The sequence below is a fragment of the Aethalodelphis obliquidens genome, unplaced genomic scaffold, assembly GCF_003676395.1.
Source record: "Aethalodelphis obliquidens isolate GAN/ISIS:26980383/991018 unplaced genomic scaffold, ASM367639v1 scaffold10, whole genome shotgun sequence".
Lineage (NCBI taxonomy): Eukaryota > Metazoa > Chordata > Mammalia > Artiodactyla > Delphinidae > Aethalodelphis > Aethalodelphis obliquidens.
This window is the reverse complement of record NW_020837954.1, coordinates 25,453,008-25,474,450: the sequence shown is the minus strand read 5'-3', so window position 1 is coordinate 25,474,450 and position 21,443 is coordinate 25,453,008. Positions and strand designations below refer to the sequence as shown.

At 42.2% G+C, this 21,443-nt stretch overlaps 1 long non-coding RNA gene across 1 annotated transcript in view; it reads left to right on the top strand.

Moving 5' to 3' along the window:
• Window positions 1-21,443, top strand: part of LOC113622743 (uncharacterized) — a 35,605-nt gene extending 14,162 nt beyond the window's left edge. The window contains exon 7 of the long non-coding RNA XR_003433636.1: window positions 20,972-21,443. This is a non-coding gene — a long non-coding RNA (uncharacterized LOC113622743). The remainder of the gene's footprint in view (window positions 1-20,971) is intronic.

Genomic DNA, 21,443 nt, shown 5'->3' with positions numbered 1-21,443 from the left:
ATGACATTTTTTTTTCTTAAATTCCATATATATGTGTTAGCATACGGAATTTGTCTTTCTCTTTCTGACTTACTTCACTCTGTATGACAGACTCTAGGTCTATCCACCTCATTACAAATAGCTCAATTTCATTTATTTTTATGGCTGAGTAATATTCCATTGTATATATGTGCCACATCTTCTTTATCCATTCATCCGATGATGGACACTTAGGTTGTTTCCATCTCCGGGCTATTGTAAATAGAGCTGCAATGACCATTTTGCTACATGACTCTTTTTGAATTATGGTTTTCTCAGGGTATATGCCCAGTAGTGGGATTGCTGGGTCATATGGTAGTTCTATTTGTAGTTTTTTAAGGAACCTCCATACCGTTCTCCATAGTGGCTGTACCAATTCACATTCCCACCAGCAGTGCAAGAGTGTTCCCTTTTCTCCACACCCTCTCCAGCATTTATTGTTTCTAGATTTTTTAATGTTGGCCATTCTGACTGGTGTGAGATGATATCTCATTGTAGTTTTGATTTGCATTTCTCTAATGATTAATGATGTTGAGCATTCTTTCATGTGTTTGTTGGCAGTCTGTATATCTTCTTTGGAGAAATCTCTATTTAGCTCTTCTGGATTGGCTTGTTTGTTTTTCTGTTATTGAGCTGCATGAGCTGCTTATAAATTTTGGAGATTAATCCTTTGTCAGTTGCTTCATTTGCAAATATTTTCTCCCATTCTGAGGGTTGTCTTTTGGTCTTGTTTATGGTTTCCTTTGCTGTGCAAAAGCTTTGAAGTTTCATTAGGTCCCATTTGTTTATTTTTGTTTTTATTTCCATTTCTCTAGGAGGTGGGTCAAAAAGGATCTTGCTGTGATTTATGTCATAGAGTGTTCTGCATATGTTTTCCTCTAAGAGTTTGATAGTTTCTGGCCTTACATTTAGGTCTTTAATCCATTTTGAGCTTATTTTTGTGTATGGTGTTAGGGAGTGATATAATCTCATACTTATAAATGTACCTGTCCAGTTTTCCCAGCACCACTTATTGAAGAGGCTGTCCTTTCTCCACTGTACATTCCTGCCTCCTTTATCAAAGATAAGGTGACCATATGTGTGTGGGTTTACCTCTGGGCTTTCTATCCTGTTCCATTGATCTATCTTTCTGGTTTTGTGCCAGTACCATACTGTCTTGATTACTGTAGCTTTGTAGTATAGTCTGAAGTCAGGGAGCCTGATTCCTCCAGCTCCGTTTTTTGTTCTCAAGATAGCTTTGGCTATTCGGGGTCTTTCGTGTTTCCATACAAATTGTGAAATTTTTTGTTCTAGTTCTGTGAAAAATGCCAGTGGTAGTTTGATAGGGATTGCATTGAATCTGTAGATTGCTTTGGGTAGTAGAGTCATTTTCACAATGTTGATTCTTCCAATCCAAGAACATGGTATATCTCTCCATCTATTTGTATCATCTTTAATTTCTTTCATCAGCGTCTTATAATTTTCTGCATACAGGTCTTTTGTCTCCTTAGGTAGGTTTATTCCTAGATATTTTATTCTTTTTGTTGCAGTGGTAAATGGGAGTGTTTTCTTGATTTCACTTTCAGATTTTTCATCATTAGTGTATAGGAATGCAAGAGATTTCTGTGCATTAATTTTGTATCCTGCTACTTTACCAAATTCATTGATTAGCTCTAGTAGTTTTCTGGTAGCATCTTTAGGATTCTCTATGTATAGTGTCATGTCATCTGCAAACAGTGACAGATTTACTTCTTTTCTGATTTGGATTCCTTTTATTTCCTTCTCTTCTGTGATTGCTGTGGCTAAAACTTCCAAAACTATGTTGAATAAGAGTGGTGAGAGTGGGCAACCTTGTCTTGTTCCTGATCTTACTGGAAATGCTTTCAGTTTTTCACCATTGAGGACGATGTTGGCTGTGGGTTTGTCATATATGGCCTTTATTATGTTGAGGAAAGTTCCCTCTATGCCTACTTTCTGGAGAGTTTTTATCATAAATGGGTGTTGAATTTTGTCAAAAGCTTTCTCTGCATCTATTGAGACGATCATATGGTTTTTCTCCTTCAATTTGTTAATATGGTGTATCACGTTGACTGATTTGCATATACTGAAGAATCCTTGCATTCCTGGAATAAACCCCACTTGATCATGGTGTATGATCCTTTTAATGTGCTGTTGGATTCTGTTTGCTAGTATTTTGTTGAGGATTTTTGTATCTATGTTCATCAGTGATATTGACCTGTAGTTTTCTTTCTTTGTGACATCCTTGTCTGGTTTTGGTATCAAGTTGATGGTGGCCTGGTAGAATGAGTTTGGGAGTGTTCCTCCCTCAGATATATTTTGGAAGAGTTTGAGAAGGATAGGTGTTAGCTCTTCTCTAAATGTTTGGTGGAATTCACCTGTGAAGCCATCTGGTCCTGGCCTTTTGTTTGTTGGAAGATTTTTAATCACAGTTTCAATTTCAGTGCTTGTGATTGGTCTGTTCATATTTTCTATTTCTTCCTGATTCAGTCTTGGCAGGCTGTGCATTTCTAAGAATTTGTCCATTTCTTCCAGGTTGTCCATTTTATTGGCATACAGTTGCTTGTAGTACTCTCTCATGATCTTTTGTATTTCTGCAGTGTCAGTTGTTACTTCTCCTTTTTCATTTGTAATTCTGTTGATTTGAGTCTTCTCCCTTTTTTTCTTGATGAGTCTGGCTAATGGTTTATCAATTTTGTTTATCTTCTCTAAGAACCAGCTTTTAGTTTTATTGATCTTTGCTCTCATTTCCTTCATTTCTTTTTCATTAATTTCTGATCTGATTTTTATGATTTCTTTCCTTCTGCTAACTTTGGGGTTTTTTTGTTCTTCTTTCTCTAATTGCTTTAGGTGCAAGGTGAGGTTGTTTATTTGAGATGTTTCCTGTTTCTTAAGGTAGGATTGTATTGCTATAAACTTCCCTCTTAGAACTGCTTTTGCTGCATCCCATAGGTTTTGGGTCGTCGTGTCTCCATTGTCATTTGTTTCTAGGTAATTTTTTATTTCCTCTTTGATTTCCTCAGTGATCACTTTGTTATTAAGTAGTGTATTTTTTATCCTCCATGTGTTTGTATTTTTTACAGGTCTTTTCCTGTAATTGATATCTAGTCTCATAGCGTTGTGGTTGGAAAAGATACTTGATACAATTTCAATTTTCCTAAATTTACCAAGGCTTGATTTGTGACCCAATATATAATCTATCCTGGAGAATGTTCCATGAGAACTTGAGAAAAATGCGTATTCTGTTGTTTTTGGATGGAATGTCCTATAAATATCAATTAAGTCCATCTTGTTTAATGTATCATTTAAAGCTTGTGTTTCAGGGCTTCCCTGGTGGCGCAGTGGTTGAGAGTCCGCCTGCCGATGCGGGGGACACGGGTTCATGCCCCGGTCTGGGAAGATCCCACGTGCCGTGGAGTGGCTGGGCCCGTAAGCCATGGCCGCTGAGCCTGCGCTCCGCAACGGGAGAGGCCACAGCAGTGAGAGGCCCATGTACCGCAAAAAAACAAAAAACAAAAAACGCTTGTGTTTCCTTATTTATTTTCATTTTGGATGATCTGTCCATTGGTGAAAGTGGGGTGTTGAAGTCCCCTACTATGAATGTGTTACTGTCAATTTCCCCTTTTATGGCTGTTGGTATTTGCCTTATGTATTGAGGTGCTCCTATGTTGGGTGCATAAATATTTACAATTGTTATATCTTCTTCTTGGATCGATCCCTTGATCATTATGTAGTGTCTTTTTTTGTTTCTTCTAATAGTCTTTATTTTAAAGCCTATTTTGTCTGATATGAGAATTGCTACTCCAGCTTTCTTTTGGTTTCCATTTGCATGGCATCTTTTTCCATCCCCTTACTTTCTGTCTGTGTGTGTCTCTAGGTCTGAAGTGGGTCTCTTGTAGACAGCATATATATGGGTCTTGTTTTTGTATCCATTTAGCCAATCTGTGTCTTTTGGTGGGAGCATTTAGTCCATTTACATTTAAGGTAATTTTCGATATGTATGTTCCTATTCCCATTTTCTTAATTGTTTTGGGTTCGTTATTGTAGGTCTTTTCCTTCTCTTCTGTTTCTTGCCTAGAGAAGTTCCTTTAGCATTTGTTGTAAAGCTGGTTTGGTGGTGCTGAGCTCTCTCAGCTTTTGCTTGTCTGTAAAGGTTTTAATTTCTCCATCAAATCTGAATGAGATCCTTGCTGGGTAGAGTAATCTTGGTTGTAGGTTTTTCTCCTTCATCACTTTAAATATGTCCTGCCAGTCCCTTCTGGCTTGCAGAGTTTCTGGTGAAAGATCAGCTGTTAACCTTATGGGGATTCTCTTGTGTGTTATTGGTTGTTTTTCCCTTGCTGCTTTTAATATGTTTTCTTTGTATTTAATTTTTGACAGTTTGATTAAGATGTGTCTTGGTGTATTTCTCCTTGGATTTATCCTGTATGGGACTCTCTGTACTTCCTGGACTTGATTAACTATTTCCTTTCCCATATTAGGGAAGTTTTCAACTATAATCTCTTCAAATATTTTCTCAGTCCCTTTCTTTTTCTCTTCTTCTTCTGGAACCCCTATCGAATGTTGGTGCGTTTAATGTTGTCTCAGAGGTCTCTGAGACTGTCCTCAGTTCTTTTCATTCTTTATTCTGCTCTGCAGTAGTTATTTCCACTATTTTATCTTCCAGATCACTTATCCGTTCTTCTGCCTCAATTATTCTGCTATTGATCCCATCTAGAGTATTTTTAATTTCATTTACTGTGTTGTTCATCATTGCTTGTTTCATCTTTAGTTCTTCTAGGTCCTTCTTAAATGTTTCTTGCATTTTGTCTATTCTATTTCCAAGATTTTGGATCATCTTTACTATCATTATTCTAAATTCTTTTTCAGGTAGACTGCCTATTTCCTCTTCATTTGTTAGGTCTGGTGGGTTTTTATCTTGCTCCTTCATCTGCTGTGTGTATTTCTGTCTTCTCATTTTGCTTATCTTACTGTGTTTCGGGGTCTTCTTTTTGCAGGCTGCAGGTTCATAGTTCCCATTGTTTTTGGTGTCTGTCCCCAGTGGCTAAAGTTGGTTCAGTGGGTTGTGTAGGCTTCCTGGTGGAGGGGACTAATGCCTGTGTTCTGGTAGATGAGGCTGGATCTTGTCTTTCTGGTGGGCAGGTCCATGTCTGGTGGTGTGTTTTGTGGACTTATTATGATTTTAGGCAGCCTCTCTGCTAATGGGTGGGGTTGTGTTCCTGTCTTGCTAGTTGTTTGGCATATGGTGTCCAGCACTGTAGCTTGCTGGTCGTTGAGTGAAGCTGGGTGCTGGTGTTGAGATGGAGATCTCTGGGAGATTTTCGCTGTTTGATATTATGTGGAGCTGGGAGGTCTCTTGTGGACCAGTGTCCTGAAATTGTCTCTCCCACTTCAGAGGCACAGCAGTCACTCCTGGCTGCAGCACCTTTCATCCACACGGCTCAGAGTAAAAGGGAGAAAAAATAGTAAGTAAGAAAGAAAGAAAGGGGGGAGGGAGGGAGGGGGGAGGGAGGGAAGGAAGGAAAGAAAGAAAGAAAGAAGATAAAGTAAAATAAAATAAAGTAAGATAAAATAAAGTTATTAAAATAAAAAATAATTATTAAGAAAAACCAAAAAAAAAATTTGAAGGAAAAAAAATAAAAAGGACGGATAGAACCCTAGGACAAATGGTGGAGGCAAACCTATATAGACAAAATCTCACACAGAAGCATACACATACACACTCACAAAAAGAAGAAAAGGGGAAAAATTCATAAATCTTGCTCTCAAAGTCCACCTCCTCAATTTGGGATGATTTGTTGTCTATTCATGTATTCCACAGATGCAGGGTACATCAAGTTGATTGTGGAGCTTTAATCCGCTGCTTCTGAGGCTGCTGGGAGAGATTTCCCTTTCTCTTCTTTGTTCTCACAGCTCCCAGGGCTCAACTTTGGATTTGGCCCCGCCTCTGCGTGTAGGTCGCTGGAGGGCGTCTGTTCTTCGCTCAGACAGGACGGGGTTAAAGGAGCAGCTCCTTCGGGGACTCTGGCTCACTCAAGCCAGGGGGAGGGAGGGGCACGGAGTGCGGGGCGAGCCTGCGGCGGCAGAGGCCAGCATGACGTTGCACCAGCCTGAGGTGTGCCGTGCGTTCTCCCGGGGAAGTTGTCCCTGGATCCCAGGACCCTGGCAGTGGCGGGCTGCACAGGCTCCCGGGAGGGGAGGTGTGGTTAGTGATCTGTGCTCGCACACAGGCTTCTTGGTGGCGGCAGCAGCAGCCTTAGCATCTCATGCCCGTCTCTGGGGTCCGCGCTGTTAGCTGTGGCGCCCGTCTCTGGAGCTCCTTTAAGCAGTGCTCTTAATCCCCTCTCCTCACGCACCAAGAAACAAAGAGGGAAGAAAAAGTCTCTTGCCTCTTTGGCGGGTCCAGACTTTTCCCCGGACTCCCTCCTCGCTAGCTGTGGTGCACTAACCCCCTGCAGGCTGTGTTCACGCTGCCAACCCCAGTCCTCTCCCTGCACTCTGACCGAAGCCCGAGCCTCAGCTCCCAGCCCCGCCTGCCCCGGCGGGCGAGCAGACAAGCCTGTCGGGCTGGTGAGTGCTGGTCGGCACCGATCCTCTGTGCGGGAATCTCTCCGCTTTGCCCTCCGCACCCCGTTGCTGTACTCTCCTCCGCGGCTCCGAAGCTTCCCCCTCTGCCACCCGCAGTCTCCACCCGCGAAGGGGCTTACTAGTGTGTGGAAACCTTTCCTCCTTCACAGCTCCCTCCCACTGGTGCAGGTCCCGTCCCTATCCTTTTGTCTCTCTTTATTCTTGTTTCTTTTGCCCTACCCAGGTACGTGTGGACTTTCTTGCCTTTTGGGAGGTCTGAGGTCTTCTGCCAGCATTCAGTAGGTGTTCTGTAGGAGTTGTTCCACGTGTAGATGTATTTCTGGTGTATCTGTGGGGAGGAAGGTGATCTCCGCGTCTTACTCTTCCACCATCTTCCCTACGATCTCCTCTCCATACTATTTTCCATAGTGGTTGCACCAGTTTACATTCCACCAACAGTGCAGGAGGGTTCTCTTTTGTCCACACCCTCTCCAACATTTATTGTTTGTAGATTTTTTTGATGATAGCCATTCTGACCTGTGTGAGGTGATGCCTCATTGTAGTTTTGATTTGCATTTCTCTAATAATTAGTGATGTTGAGTATCTTTTCATGTGCCTCTTAGCCATCTGTATGTCTTCTTTGGAAAAATGTCTATTTAGGTCTGCCCATTTTTTGATTGGGTTGTTTGTGTTTTCAATATTGAGTTGTATGAGCTGTTTGTATATTTTGGATATTAACCCCTGTCAGTCACATCATTTGTAAGCATTTCTCATAGGTTGTCTTTTCATTTTGTTTCTGGTTTCCTCTGCTGTGCAAAAGCAATTAAGTGTGAATAGGTCCCATTTGTCTATTTTTGCTTTTATTTCTTCTGATCAAAGAAAAGTAAGAGAGACTGATCTAAGAAAATATTGCTGTGATTATGTCAGGGAATGTTTTGCCCATGTTCTCTTCTAAGAGTTTTATGATGTCATGTCTTATATTTAGGTCTTTAAACCATTTTGAGTTTATTTTTGTATATGGTGTGAGGGAGTGTTCTAATTCCATTGAGTTATATGTAGTTGTCTCGCTTCCCCAAAACCACTTACTGAAGAAACTATCTTTTCTCCATTGTATATTCTTGCCTCCTTTGCCATAGATTAATTGATGGTAGGTACGTGGATTTATTTCTGGGTTCTCTATTCTTTTTTTTTTTCTTTTTCTTTTTTTTTTTTGTGGTACATGGGCCTCTCACTGTTGTGGCCTCTCCCGTTGTGGAGCACAGGCTCTGGACATGCAGGCTCAGTGGCCCTGGCTCACAGGCCCAGCTGCTCCACGGCATGTGGGATCCTCCCAGACCGGGGCACGAACCCGTGTTCCCTGCATCGGCAGGCGGACTCTCAACCACTGTGCCACCAGGGAAGCCCTGGGTTCTCTATTCTGTCCCACTAATCTATATGTCTGTTTTTGTGCCAATACCACACTGTTTTGATTACTGTAACTTTTTACTATAGTCTGAAGTCTGGAAGGGTTATGCCTCCAGCTTTGTTTTTTTCCTCACTTTGCCTTTTGGTTATGCATTAAAAAGCATTACTCTGAGGAGCAATCCAAAGTCTTTACCATATTGCCAAGAGGTTTAATGATGAAAAAGTTTTAAGAACACCTGACTTAAAGCTAAAATAAATAATGCTTGTTAATGATCAAAGAGGAGGAGTGAGGGGGAAGGAGGGAAACAAGGAGACTCCAAGAATACCTGGCTTGGGCTTCCCTGGTGGCGCAGTGGTTGAGAGTCCACCTGCCGATGCAGGGGACACGAGTTTGTGCCCCGGTCCGGGAAGGTCCCACATGCTGCGGAGCAGCTGGGCCCGTGAGCTATGGCCGCTGAGCCTGTGCGTCCGGAGCCTGTGCTCTGCAACGGGAGAGGCCACAACAGTGAGAGGCCTGCGTACGGCAAAAAAAGAATACCTGGCTGAGTGACTGGGTGATTGACGGTGACACCTCCCACCACAAAGAACAAGGAGGGAGGAGATGTTTGGAGAGGATGATGATGAAAGTTTTCATTTGTGAAGATGCTGGGTATGAGAAGCCCATAGTACAAGCAGTTGGAGCTGTCAGGTGGAGAGTGGGAAATATGGCTACAGAGTTCAGGAGTAACCATGGGAACAGACTCATTTCAGAATCAATGGCATAGACTCATTACAAAATAAGCAAGTATATCCCTCTCAACTACTATGATTGAATAGCCAAAAGAAGAGAAAGAACTCAACATGAAAAAAAAAAAAAGAATAAACAAGCATATCCAGGCAGATTATGTGTAAGGCGGTATCTAAGGGAACTGAGGAGGGAGAGGGGGTGGCGAAAGAGAGCAAGGTCAAGTGGTCAGAATGGAGGGAGGAGAACTGACTTGAGGAGCCAGGGCAGAAAGGATGCAGGAGAGAGTTGTGTCAACATTGTCAGACGCAGCAAGAGGCCAATCGGACTCAGACTATTCAGAGGCCACAGAGTCAGGCAGTGGTGACTCTATGGGACAGTACCCCAAAGCTGCGAGGAGCTAGATCTCAGAGAAGTGAGGAATGAGGATGTAGGAGCCATATATATGGGCTTCTCTTTCAAGACATTTAGTTGGAGGGGGGGAATAGGGGGAGGAGTTGGGAAGCCTCTGAGAAAGAGGTAGGCAGGGAGTGGTGTGGCCAGAATCAAGGGATGACATTTTTGAGCATGTCTCTGGTCTGACAGGGAAGACCCAGTGGAGAGGAAGAGCTTGGCCATCCAAGGGTGGGGAGGTCCGTGGAGAGACAGAATCCCGAGGTGGGGGGCGGGGAGGAGACCAGGGGCCACGAGGGCACAGGTGGATGGAAGGAGAAGGGCCATCTGTTCCTCTTCCATGAGAGGAGATATTGACTATAACAGAACGTACAGCTGAGTCTGGATGAGATGGGAAGAAACAAAGGCATTCCCTCATTCCTCTTTCCTCCAGACAGAAGTGGATCCACGGCTTGTGGACCTGAAATGTGTGCAGTTTGTGGGGAGGGCCTGTTTACGAAGAAGAACACAAAATTCACCAAATCAAAAGTAGGGACAAAGTAAACATTTATTTAGAATGAGAAAAGAAATCACACAAATTATACATTTTTAAAAAACAGACAAATACCACAAACCCTATAAAAGTCAGAAAACAATATGGTTTATAGTTATCAACTGGCACACTTCTGCAATACTTTTTTCCCTTATATATTTGGCTATAAACTCTGATCATCTCTATGAGAATACTTGTATAATATTTCCTAAAGAGAGAGTAGAAGGATAATTCAATATTTCTTCTAATGTGGTTGGTTGAATTTGTTTTTTTAATATTGACTGGTGGGATACGTAAAGCTTGCATCTTCACACACAGACTTACCTGCTGTTTGTAGTACTGCTATAGGATTCTGCTCTGCAAATTCAGGAATTATAATTTTATCTAACCGAATTCCCATTAAAAAAGACAAAAAAAACACCTGCGTAATGTATGTTTTAGCTGACTCAGGCTACTATAACAAAATACCATAGACCTAGTGGCTTAAAGAATGGACGTTTATTTCTCACAGTTCTGGAGGCTGGGAATTCTGAGATCAGGTACTAGCATAGTTGAGTTCTGGTGAGAGGCCTCTCCCTGGTTTGCAGATGACTGCCTACTTGCTGTGTCCTCACATGGCTGAGAGAAAGAAAGCAAGCTCCCTGGTATCTTCTTATAAGGTCACTAATTCCATCATGAGGACCCCATCCTCATGACCTCATCTAGATCTAATGACCTCCCAGAGGCCCCATCTCCAAATACAATCACATTGTGGGTTAGGGCTTCAGCATATGAATTGAGGGGGGACAAGTATTCAGTTCATAACAGTGCATTACTAATTAATTAATGCCACATTATCTAGTATGTTCCTGACAGGGAAAAACTTCTGTTTTGACTATGTCCTGAGAACCAAATCCTCTACTTATTTTATATATAAGGGGATTACAAGAACTTTCCACAGACTAACTTCTGGCTTTGTACATTTCAAACCCTGTTTCCCCCTCTGTCCCCACACCCCTGCTGCCAGCCTCTAATGGGACACATTCCTGTCACCATGTCCTGCTTGCACAGATGGCACAGCGGGTGGTAGGAATCCTGGGAGCTCCTTCTACACCAGGATGAACAGCAATAACTGAGATCAATATGGGAGCGACCAAACCACATAGATGTTCCCCACTAAATCCAAACTAATGCCTTCAACTTCCTCTCCACTGGATCCCCAAATGCCGACAGCTGCTTCCAGGCTACCTGACACAAGGGGAACATATGGAAACAGACAGCATCTTAACCAATGGCTATTAAAATACCTTACTTTTGCAAACTTGACAAACGCACCACATGAACACATTGCTAGGGCCTCTCTCAGGGCTCAGGAAGTGACAGGCTTTCCCTTCATGGTGAACCTATTTCTGCCTCTAGTGCATGGGCTGTGAATGTGAGGGTAGGGGCAGTGGTGAGACAACTATATAAAATAAAATCATTGACAATTATGTAGTGCTTACCAGGGGAAATGCTATGTGTGTATTAAGTTCTTTAATCCTCATAACAAACCTATGATGTTTGCACTATGAAATTCTTCATTTTATGGGCTGGGAAACTGAGTCACAGAAAGGTTAGGTAACTTGCCGAGGGTCACACATGTGAGTGCCAGACCTCGGATTTGAATCCAGGCAGTCTGGCTCATGCTTGCCCCTCGTGCACAGAGCAGCCTTTCCGTAGCGTACCTCCCAGCCTGCACAACCACTCCAGGACTCTGCAGTCCCACCTGTCACTTTCTGACATAGTATAATTTTACTGATTTGCTTGTTTTCTGTCCCTTGCTACTAAAATATAGACTCTATGAGGACAGAGTTGTTTATTTTGTTCACTGCTGCATCCCCAGCGCCTAAAACACTGTTTGGCACACAGCAGCTCTGTAGTAAATATCTTGTGATCATCTGAAACTCTTTGATACTCCTCTAAACTCTTTAATCACTCCAAGAGGAGATTTGTAAAATGCAAAAGAAAACAAAAATAAGAGGAAACACAAACAAATGGGGAAATTTTGGCTCACATGAAATCCATGGGGAGAAAATGAACTTTATATATTTTGAATAAGAAGTTGACGCCGTGCTAAGTGTCTGTAATTCATGTTATCCAGTCCTACATGTCTCAGGTCAGGTAGCTTATACAGGGAACCACCTAGGAATGATCAAAGAACTCCAGATGGTCTTGTGCACTCAGTTGAGGTTTGAAATCAAAATTTGTGTTAGCACCTGACTGCATAATTATGCATTATGTGATCTTCTCTTGTAATGCTCAGGGGCCAAAGATGCAAGACTGAGGATTTGTTGATTGGCTGTGCCAGCACGTCAGAGGAGTAGGGGGGTTGTGTCTGATGAGGAGAGTACCCTTAAAGTGTCCTTAAATCCAAGAGGGCTGGGGGCTGTTATACAGGCAGATTGAAGGCCGATGCCTTGGTAAGACTGAAGATGGGTGGATGAAGGTGGAGGGGATGGAAGGGTATAGAGTTGAGGTCAGAGTGGAATTTCAAAGTTCAAGATTTCAGAGGTGAAGCAGTTCTAGGTGATGACAAGGGCTTGTAACAAGATAGGAGATATTGATGGCAACTGAGTAGAGCTCTCAGATGAGTCATAGGACATGAGAAAATTTGATATTATGTGGGTTAGGCACTGATGCATACATTTATCATCTTGGGTGATGATTTGGAAACTGCAAAGCCAGCTTTAAATATCACATGATGTTTAAGTATCACCTTCTCCAATAGTCTCCTTTTGCTTGAAAATACTTTACTTATAATAACTCTAAAATAATAATCCTCCCCAAATTAACAAACCAGGATTTTAGTATCATTTCAATTCAGCAGGTTCATAATGTTGGGGGCTGTGAGTTTTGCTTGCTGAAGGTTTGATTCTTTTTTTTCTTAATATTTATTTATTTATCTATTTATTTATCTATCTATTTATTTATTTGGCTGTGCTGGGTCTTAGTTGCGGCACGCAGAATCTCCTTTGCGGCATGAGGGCTCTTTAGCTGCAGCGTGCGGCATCTAGTTCCTTGACCTGGGATGGAACCTGGGCCCCCTGCATTGGGAGGGTGGAGTCTTAACCACTGCGCCATCTGGGAAGTCCCTGAAGGTTTGATTCTGTTCAAAGAATAATTTGCAGATAAACACACACCAAAGGAGTGCCACTCTATAGCTCCAGATTAAAGTCCGTTTTGAGATGATACTGAAGGATCCATATTTTATTTGGTGCTACACACATCATAAAAGATCTTGAGTCTCCAGAAATCCACATTCTAAAGCTACAAGACACTCAGTAAACACATAAATATCATGTTAAACAATGGTAGGATGGATAAAAGCACTTAGATCTCCCAGACACCCAATCCATGAAGTGCTCCAATTACAAATATAACAGGCTGACCTTCAGAGAAACAAAATCTTTACTAAGCATTCTCTAATAGCTTTTAAAAAAGATAATAGAAGCTTGAAATTGGATGTAATGTCCAGTGAAGAGTAAGATTTCAGCTTCTTTCACTGTCAGGTGCAGCTGGGGATAGGCAAAGAAACGTTCTGTTTTGTTTTGTTTTTCAAAGTTTTTTATCCAGTACTAAGCGTGAAACATTAAAGAAAGATATCAGAAATCCCAGATCAACCGTAGCCAGCAAGTAAATTGATTATATTCTTTTTTAAGGATATTCATAATAAAAGAATCAATCCACATGTTTAATTGAATTCACCTAAAATGGTAAGAAATCTTACTGAAGTTGTACAAAGTAGAGATTGTGTAAAAGGCATTCAACCTTGCAAACTTTCTAACCAGGGAGTAACTAAACAATTTCTCCTTTCCCCGCTTGGGAAGGTTGAGTGCCAGGTACCTGGATAGTGTGGGAAAGTTCTAACTGAAGGAATCCATGCTCTAGATTTTACATGTGAAGTCATTTTTAGACATTTTGTAGAGCTAGGGAAACAGTTTTGCCCTTTCCATTTTTCCCCTACCAAGTTTTCCATATCTTCAAGACAGATGGAGCACATGTAACAAAACCAACCCGATGCAGAGGATGCAATCTGGGATATTAAAAATAAAATCTTTTCCAAATCTTCACAAGCTCCTTTAAAAACACTTCCAACCAAGTGTTAAAGCAGCTAACAGAGGTGTCTAAAAATGGAAAAAAGAAGAGGTGCTCCAAAGGGTTCTTTTTTCAAAACCAGTCAACATTAATATTTACTTCTCAGAAAGAGCTCTTTACACAATCAGCAGATATGACCAAATTTAGTCATATGTGAATTGAAAATGATTATATCCCAGAGGGCTCTCCATTGACAATCTTTAAATATAAAAATGTTGAATCAAATACAGAAATAAGACAAATAGTCAAATGCAATTAATACACAAGATAATGTTAATATTATATTTTACTTTATTTATTTTTGGCTGTGTTGGGTCTTCGTGGCTATGCGTGGGCTTTCTCTATTTGCTGCGAGCAGGGGCAACTCTTCGTTGTGGTGTGTGGGCTTCTCATTGCAGTGGCTTCTCTTGTTGTGGAGCACAGGCTCTAGGTATGTGGGCTTTAGTAGTTGTGGCACGCAGGCTCAGTAGTTGTGGCTCATGGGCTCAGTAGTTATGGCTCACAGGCTCTAGAGTACAGGCTCAGTAGCAGTGGCACATGGGCTTAGTTGCTCTGCGGCATCTGGGGTCTGCCTGGACTAGGGATCAAACCCGTGTCCCCTGCATTGGCAGGCGAATTCTTAACCACTGAGCCACCAGGGAAGTCCCAGTATCATATTTTAACAGACTCCAAATAAACATTCAGCACCATTGCATTATTCAAAGAAATCAGTAAAGAAAATATGGTTAGGTAGATTTTGACGTTGTATCCTTACCCTTACTAACTCTAAGCCCTTTATTATAGAAACATTGTAGCTTATATTTTACATTTTTATAATATTTAAATTTTATATTTTCATAATATTTAAAAATAGGAGCCTATCAATTGTGGCTTCTGGATTTTTAATTTTCTATGTAAAACTAATTTATTCTGAGCCATATATAATTTCAGATTTTCTAGCAAGAGATTATCCGCACAAAATTGTGTTCAAATGTTACTCTCCCATTGCCATCGTCCAAAGAATGCATCAATATTCAATTAAATGTAAATAAAATTAATCTTTCTTCTTTTTTCCACTGGGACATATAAGTAAATTGTTTGAAATGTATTACTGGTGGAAATTAAATGTAAATTACTTCTTAATTTATGGCGCCTCAGTGCACTGGGAACTGATCTAGGTGCTAGGGATACAGCCATGAATGAGGCAAACAGGGCCAATTCAGGCTAGTAGGGGAGACTGGCAACAGCCCTATAAACAAGCAAAGGCACAAACAAGACCATTTTGGATAGTGATGAGTTTTGTGAAGGAGAGAGAATCTGCCAGTGGCATGGAGGGTGGCTGAGAGAGCGTGAGGGCCAGGGAACAGGTCAGTTGGGAAATCAGAGAAGGCGATGTTTCGATCAAGACCAGAGCAGCCGAAGGAGCCAGCTGGGCAAAGAACAGGGGGGAAAGCATTGCAGGCAAAGCGAACAGCTAATGCAGGGAGGAGCTTGGTGTGTTTGTATATCAGAAATGCGGCCAGTGGGGGTGGACTGGGGCGCCGGGGGTGGTGGTGAGAGATGAGGTCCAGGTGTTAGGCAGGGCCAGATTATGGAGTCAAGATTTGGGGGTTATTCTGAGAGTGAAAAGAAGCCACAGTAATTGATTGCATTTTTAAAAAAATCACTGTCTACTGTGAGGCAAATGGAAGGGCAAGGACCAGAATAGAGGCAGGGAGACCAGGTTAGACCTGCCAGGAGTCTGGGGGAGGCCCAACTAGAGGCCCTTAGCAGGGTGCTGGCAGTGGCCACAGCGGGGAAGGTGAGAAGTGCTCAAATTTGCAATATATTTTACAGATACAGCCTAAGGGACTTTCTGGTAGTGAATTGCAACTCCTCAAACTAAGTTCTCTCTCTTGAGCTACATTTCCAAAGCTTTTCTGATACAATTTTAGATCCCAGCCCCTTGCGCTCACCTCCTACTCCTCTGCACATCTGTGCGCCCCTTTCAGACCTCAGAAAAATGCCCCCTCAAACCTCTTAAATCACAGTTGGTCCCAATGGCTTATCCAGCCACCCATTCCAGAAATGGCTCTCCAGACAGCCTTTCCCAGGTCCTGTCACCTTACAATCCATACCTTCCAAAGGACCCCCTAGAGAAATCCCCAAACAGTCATTTCACATTTTTACATGACTCCCCGCATACACAAGACTTCTGCACCCTCTGGGGATCTGTCCTAGAATGTTACAGCAGCCCCAGTCACATTCAGAGGGTAGTTTTGCAGGCAAGCTCTATACTAGGGTCTTTGCCTGCCTCAGTTACCTTGCAGGGGACAGAGCTACCAGTAGCGCCTTCTTACAGTTGAGGAAACCAGGATGTAGATGTGTTTTGCAAGTTGCAAAACAACACCCAGCTAGGATTTAAGTCAGGTGAGGCTCAGCTAGGCTCTTTACCTCGTGCTTCTCTAAGAACTGCTTCCCCCAAAACAACACCCCTCCCCACCCACTCTTGGTGAAGCATCATGGTTAGAACACTTTTAGGAGTGTTAGGAGCCAGATTGCCTGGACTAAAACCCCAGTGTCATTACTTTTTAGTTGCATGACCTTGGATAAGACACTTAACTTCTCTGTGCCTGTTTCCTCCTCTGTAAAGGAGCGATAACGATAATACCTACCTCATAAGGTGAGGATTAAGTGAGTTACTATATATAAAGTGCTTAGAATGACATCTGGTTTAGAACAAGTGCTACATAAATATGAATTATCATTGTCATCATTCTCCTGTCCCCCACTGACACGTCACCTTCACTTCATATTTGTGCCACAAAACTTCAGCTACGTGATTATCAAGCTATTCCCAAAAGACTCCTAGGTAGGTGTCTAGGTGAGGGGGTTGTTAGGGGAGTGCAGAGTGAGGTCATTATAAAAAAAACTTGATGGGCAAAGTGATGAGGCAAGTGTCAGGGAGGCTAAAGAGACACTTAATACGTTGTGATTAATTTACTCTGAATAATGCATTGAAGTGAAGGCATTTTTAAAGCATTATTTAGATTAAATGACTTACCATTCTGAGGCTCATCTCACGAACCAGGAAGTGTGTGGAGCGGGCAGCGGGGAGCCTGTTCTTTCCAGTCTTGCATTACCTGGGGTTCAGGGCCTGCATCTCAAGCTCTTGCTTCCACTTCATTGTTTTTAGTCACTACAATGTTTAGGATGTTTACCAGTCTAAGTAGACTGGGTTTATCTGTGGGAACAACAATAACAACACATTTCATCAGCTCAGTGATAAGGTTTATTTCTTGTTCCTGCCACAAGTCTGTCACAGAAGGCCTACTTATTGAGGAACTAGGCTGGCAGAGGCTCCATCTCAACATGCTTCCCTGACCATGGGGGCAGGGGAGAGGGAGCATGGCAAGCCACACACATGTCTCTTGAAGCTTCTGCCCAGAAATGCCCCATCATGCTGCTCATATTAACTCCACAAGGAGTTTACTGAAAGTGAACAGAAAACCCAACTAAAAGTAGCTGGAACAATAAAAAGGGGGGGGAGGGTATTTTCTCACCCAATAAGAAGTCTGGAGGTGGATCAAGGCCCAAGTCTGTATATCCAGCAATACAAGGAGGGCTTCAGGGGTCCACTTTATTTCCATCCTTAGGGTGTCAGCAATATCTCCCGTCCAGGTCACAAAATGGCTGCAGCAACACCAGCCATCACATGCATACCAACAACGTCTGGAGAAGAATAGTGATGTTTCCTCCCATTAGCCTCATATTATTGAGAAAATGTTTCCCAGAACCCCCAGCTTCCTTGGGTCCCATTGGCCAGAATTAAATCATATGGCTGTGTCTTAGCCAGTCACGGCAAAAAGAATTAGACCACTTCCTGGTGTGAGAAAAGGCCTGTTTTCCCTTGGCCCAAACAACTCTGACTTCTGTAAGAAATCTGCCACCGAACATAAGAAATCAGGAAAACGTAACCTAGTTTCACCAATAAGCTCCTTTATTCAGAGTGTAAATAAAGAGGGACCACGATGACCCCTCATGAAAAGCCTTCATTTGTGCTAACGTAATTATCCACAGTGGAATAACTATGGGCAAATAAAGCAAGCAAAACAGGCATTTAATAGGGAGGGATCATTTACCTAAGGGTCAGGGAAATAAGAAACTACTTTGGGTTGATATTACATCTGTCTCAAAAGAGTTGACCGAAAGAATTCCCCACTCCCTTCTTTGTGATCTCCCACCATAACCTAAACATACCTTCTTCATCATTCCACTCACCACACGTTATTGCCTTTATCTGTGTACCTGTCTGTCTCCACCTGCAAGACTGTAAGCTCTTTGAAAGATATGGTCTGTTTCATCTATTTTTTTCCTGTGTGTGCTAAAAATAACAATGGGTAACATCAGTGGACTGCTCCCTGTGTACCAGTGCCCATTCTAAGTTCTAAATGAATTAATTCTTGTAATGTTCACACCTGTCTTGTGAGGTCTGTGCTGTTATTATCTATATTTTATAGATGAAGAAGAGACGAAGGTTAAAAAGGTTAAGTCACTTGACCAAATGTACACAACTATTAAGTGAGAGAGTTGAATTTCAAATGGAGGCAGCCTAGCTGAGTCATGCCTCACAGATGTGCTCCACAAATGGGTCAACCTAATGTGCTTGAATATGCAATGTGAAGGTGAGAGAGAACAGGAGTGAAGAACAAGTGAAGTTATCTTTTATTGACATGTGGAATCTGAAATCAAGTATGAGAGACCTAAATTCCCTAACGGTAGAGATCATGTATGTTTCCCCTGTTCAGTATGGTATCTCTGACTTCTAGTAGTCCCGGCACACAGTAGGTCCTCAAGTATTCCTGGAAGTGGGGGAGGGAGGAAGGGAGGGACTGAGCAGGGAGGAAGAGAGGGAGGGAGGAAGAGAGATTAAATGAATAAACACAACTAATGTCCTCCTTCCTCTATATTTTCTACCTTCTCTTCCTCTTACTTCCATGGGTAACTTGGCTTCTGTTACCCTAACATCCTACCTAGGAGAGGAGGAAGTATTGTTTCTAAGTATTGTGTTCTCAAAGAGAAGAGTTTAAGTGTAACATTGTTACAGAGTACTGAGGCCTCTCTGCTGCCCTAAAATTCATTTGGGTTTTGAAACAATGTATCTTGTATAGAGTAGACTTTTCCTCAAACTGAAACATTTTTAAAGAATTTGGACTTGTGCTTGTTTTCTAATTGTGTGCTCCTTGAAATAATGCAAGGCAGGGATGCCAGTTTCCACGTGGACACATTGATTTATTTGTAAAAAGTCAATGCAAGTCCATAAGCAAATGAACAGCAATAATTAAGGGCCAGGAAATGGCCACTCTCCGTTGATGGAACTAGTGCTCCAGCAGTCCCTCCACCAGCAATGTGTCACATTAGGTAATAGGCTGCGAATGCTAAAGGCACTGTTTTTCTTCTTTCAGCACCATTGTCTTAGGACTCTGTTTTCATGGTCCATAGAATTTCACAGTCCATAGAAAAAACCATACAAATGTAACATATCAGATCTAATCTTTAAATCATATATACTCCCCACTCTAGTTTTAATCATCAAAGTAAAATCATACTGAAACTGAAGCATTGCTCTGTTGTCGCAAGTGAATTTTAAGTGTTCTTATTCGTAAAGGGTGTCCAAGTTTCTGTTGTTGATTTTCTTGTTTGATTCTTATCCAGAGAGCTAATTTTTAAAAGTGTCTCTTTGGTCTAACCTTGAACTGGAATTTCATGGGTCTCTGAATATCCCAAAATTTGTTTGTTGTTTATTCTCAGGTTACTTTCCGATTTCATTTAAATGTCTTTGAGTTATTAAGGATTTTTTCTGGTGTCTCCTTCAATTTCAACACATCCAAAAATGAGCGCATTGATTTCTTCCCCATCTGGCTTTTTCCTCTGTGTTCTGTCTCTTGACTGATGGTACCGTCCTTCACCCTCTGATCTAACCCAATACTTTGGCCACTCTTGATCACTCTGATTTTCCCACCTAGAGCCAGTTAGTTGACAAGTCCATTCGTCTAATCTCTAGATCCATCCTTTCCTTTTCATTCTCACACCCACTGCCCTAAGTCAGTCCCTCATCATTGTCACGTGGAATATTGACCCCCAAAGTGGTTTCCATTGTTTATCTCTTATCCCTCCAACCCATCCTTTATATTTCCATTCAATTCTCTCCTAAAAGAGAAGTGTATCATTTCTCCCCTGCTTGGAAATCGAAAATGCCTCACCCTGACCAATTTTTAAAAAGCCCAAACTCTTTAATGACACTGAAGGCTCTTCTTCAGTTACTCCTAGACTGCTTTGTCAACCTCATCACCTTTCACTCCCCACCATCACCTTCATTATCCCTGCATGTGTATGTATTTTCCCCAGATTTACCATGACATTCCTCAATTCCATCTGCCTGGCAAAATCCAAATAACCCTTCAAGGCCTAGTTCAAATACCCCTCCTTTTATGGAAAGGTCCTTGATCGCCAGGCAGAATTAATCCCTCCTTCCTGCTCTCACAGCATTTTGTTTATATCATTATGCCCTTTGTCTGAGGTCAGGTTCCCAGAAGAAGATCCTGAGAGGAGCTTTTGTAGGCAAAGGTGTTACTAAGGCGATGTTCCCAGAAGAGACTGGCAAGTGTATGAGGGAAGTAGGACAGGGAAGGAAAAGAGACAGAGCGAATGTAAGACAAGGCAAAGTCCTAGGAGTAGCTCGGCCTGATCTGGTAGGGAAAGCCTGGACATTAACTTAAGTCCTGCTCTAAGGCAAAGGGAGCTGGGCTTTTTTTATTCCCACACTGAGCAGTCACTGCTAGGAATTAAGCTCCCCAGCACTTGCTGCTCTCTAAATTTGTACATAGTACCCTGGGGTAGCAACGGAAGAAGAGACACTAGTTCAGCCCAGTGGGAGCAAAAGCACATCAGCGGATGGAGGGGCACAGAAATGGTGACAGGGATCCCCGAACATCCGGGAGGAGGCAGACAATGTCGGCTCTGCTCCTTAGTATAGGCTGACCTGGTTCCGTCTAAGCCTCCCCAGCCCCTGGATCCCCAACCACTTGGGGGCAGAGAACCCTTCTTAGTCATCCTTACGTCCCCACAGCATGGAGGGTATCACTTTGCACCTCGAAAGTGCTTAAATAACATTTGTTGGTTCAAATTGAATACTCCTTTCCTAGGTCTTGTGCAACATTTTGCTGCTACTAATCATACTGATGAGATGGGTTTTTCCCCCCTAGCTGGTTTTAGCTCAATAATAGAAGATATGGCTTCTGGGGTTTCAAAACCTATGGTTCAACTTTTCACATTGCGCTTTTCTTCCTGGGGCAACAACTTGCTGAGCACATCTCTTCCTAAATTCCAAGACAGGCTGCTTGCTCTACTCAGTCAAGACTGCCAACTCAAGAAACATTTTTGAAAGATCACAGTCAGCATCACTGCCAAGAGAAGAAGTTCTTGGCACAAAAAGGACCTGTTTCAATATGAGATGCCAGATGGTGATTTCAACTTCAGCTAAATTCCTGCTGAAAAAAAGTGTTTGAGCTGCAGATGAGAAAAGCTTCTATGACAAATTTCCAAGTGTTAGAAGCTTCAGAAGGAAATGGCAAGTGTTGATATACTCCCCTCCCAACCACATGCACACACACCATAGAACTACTACCTGCATCTGGTAGCTAAGATTCCTACAAAGATGCCTTTGCTTTTTAAGAA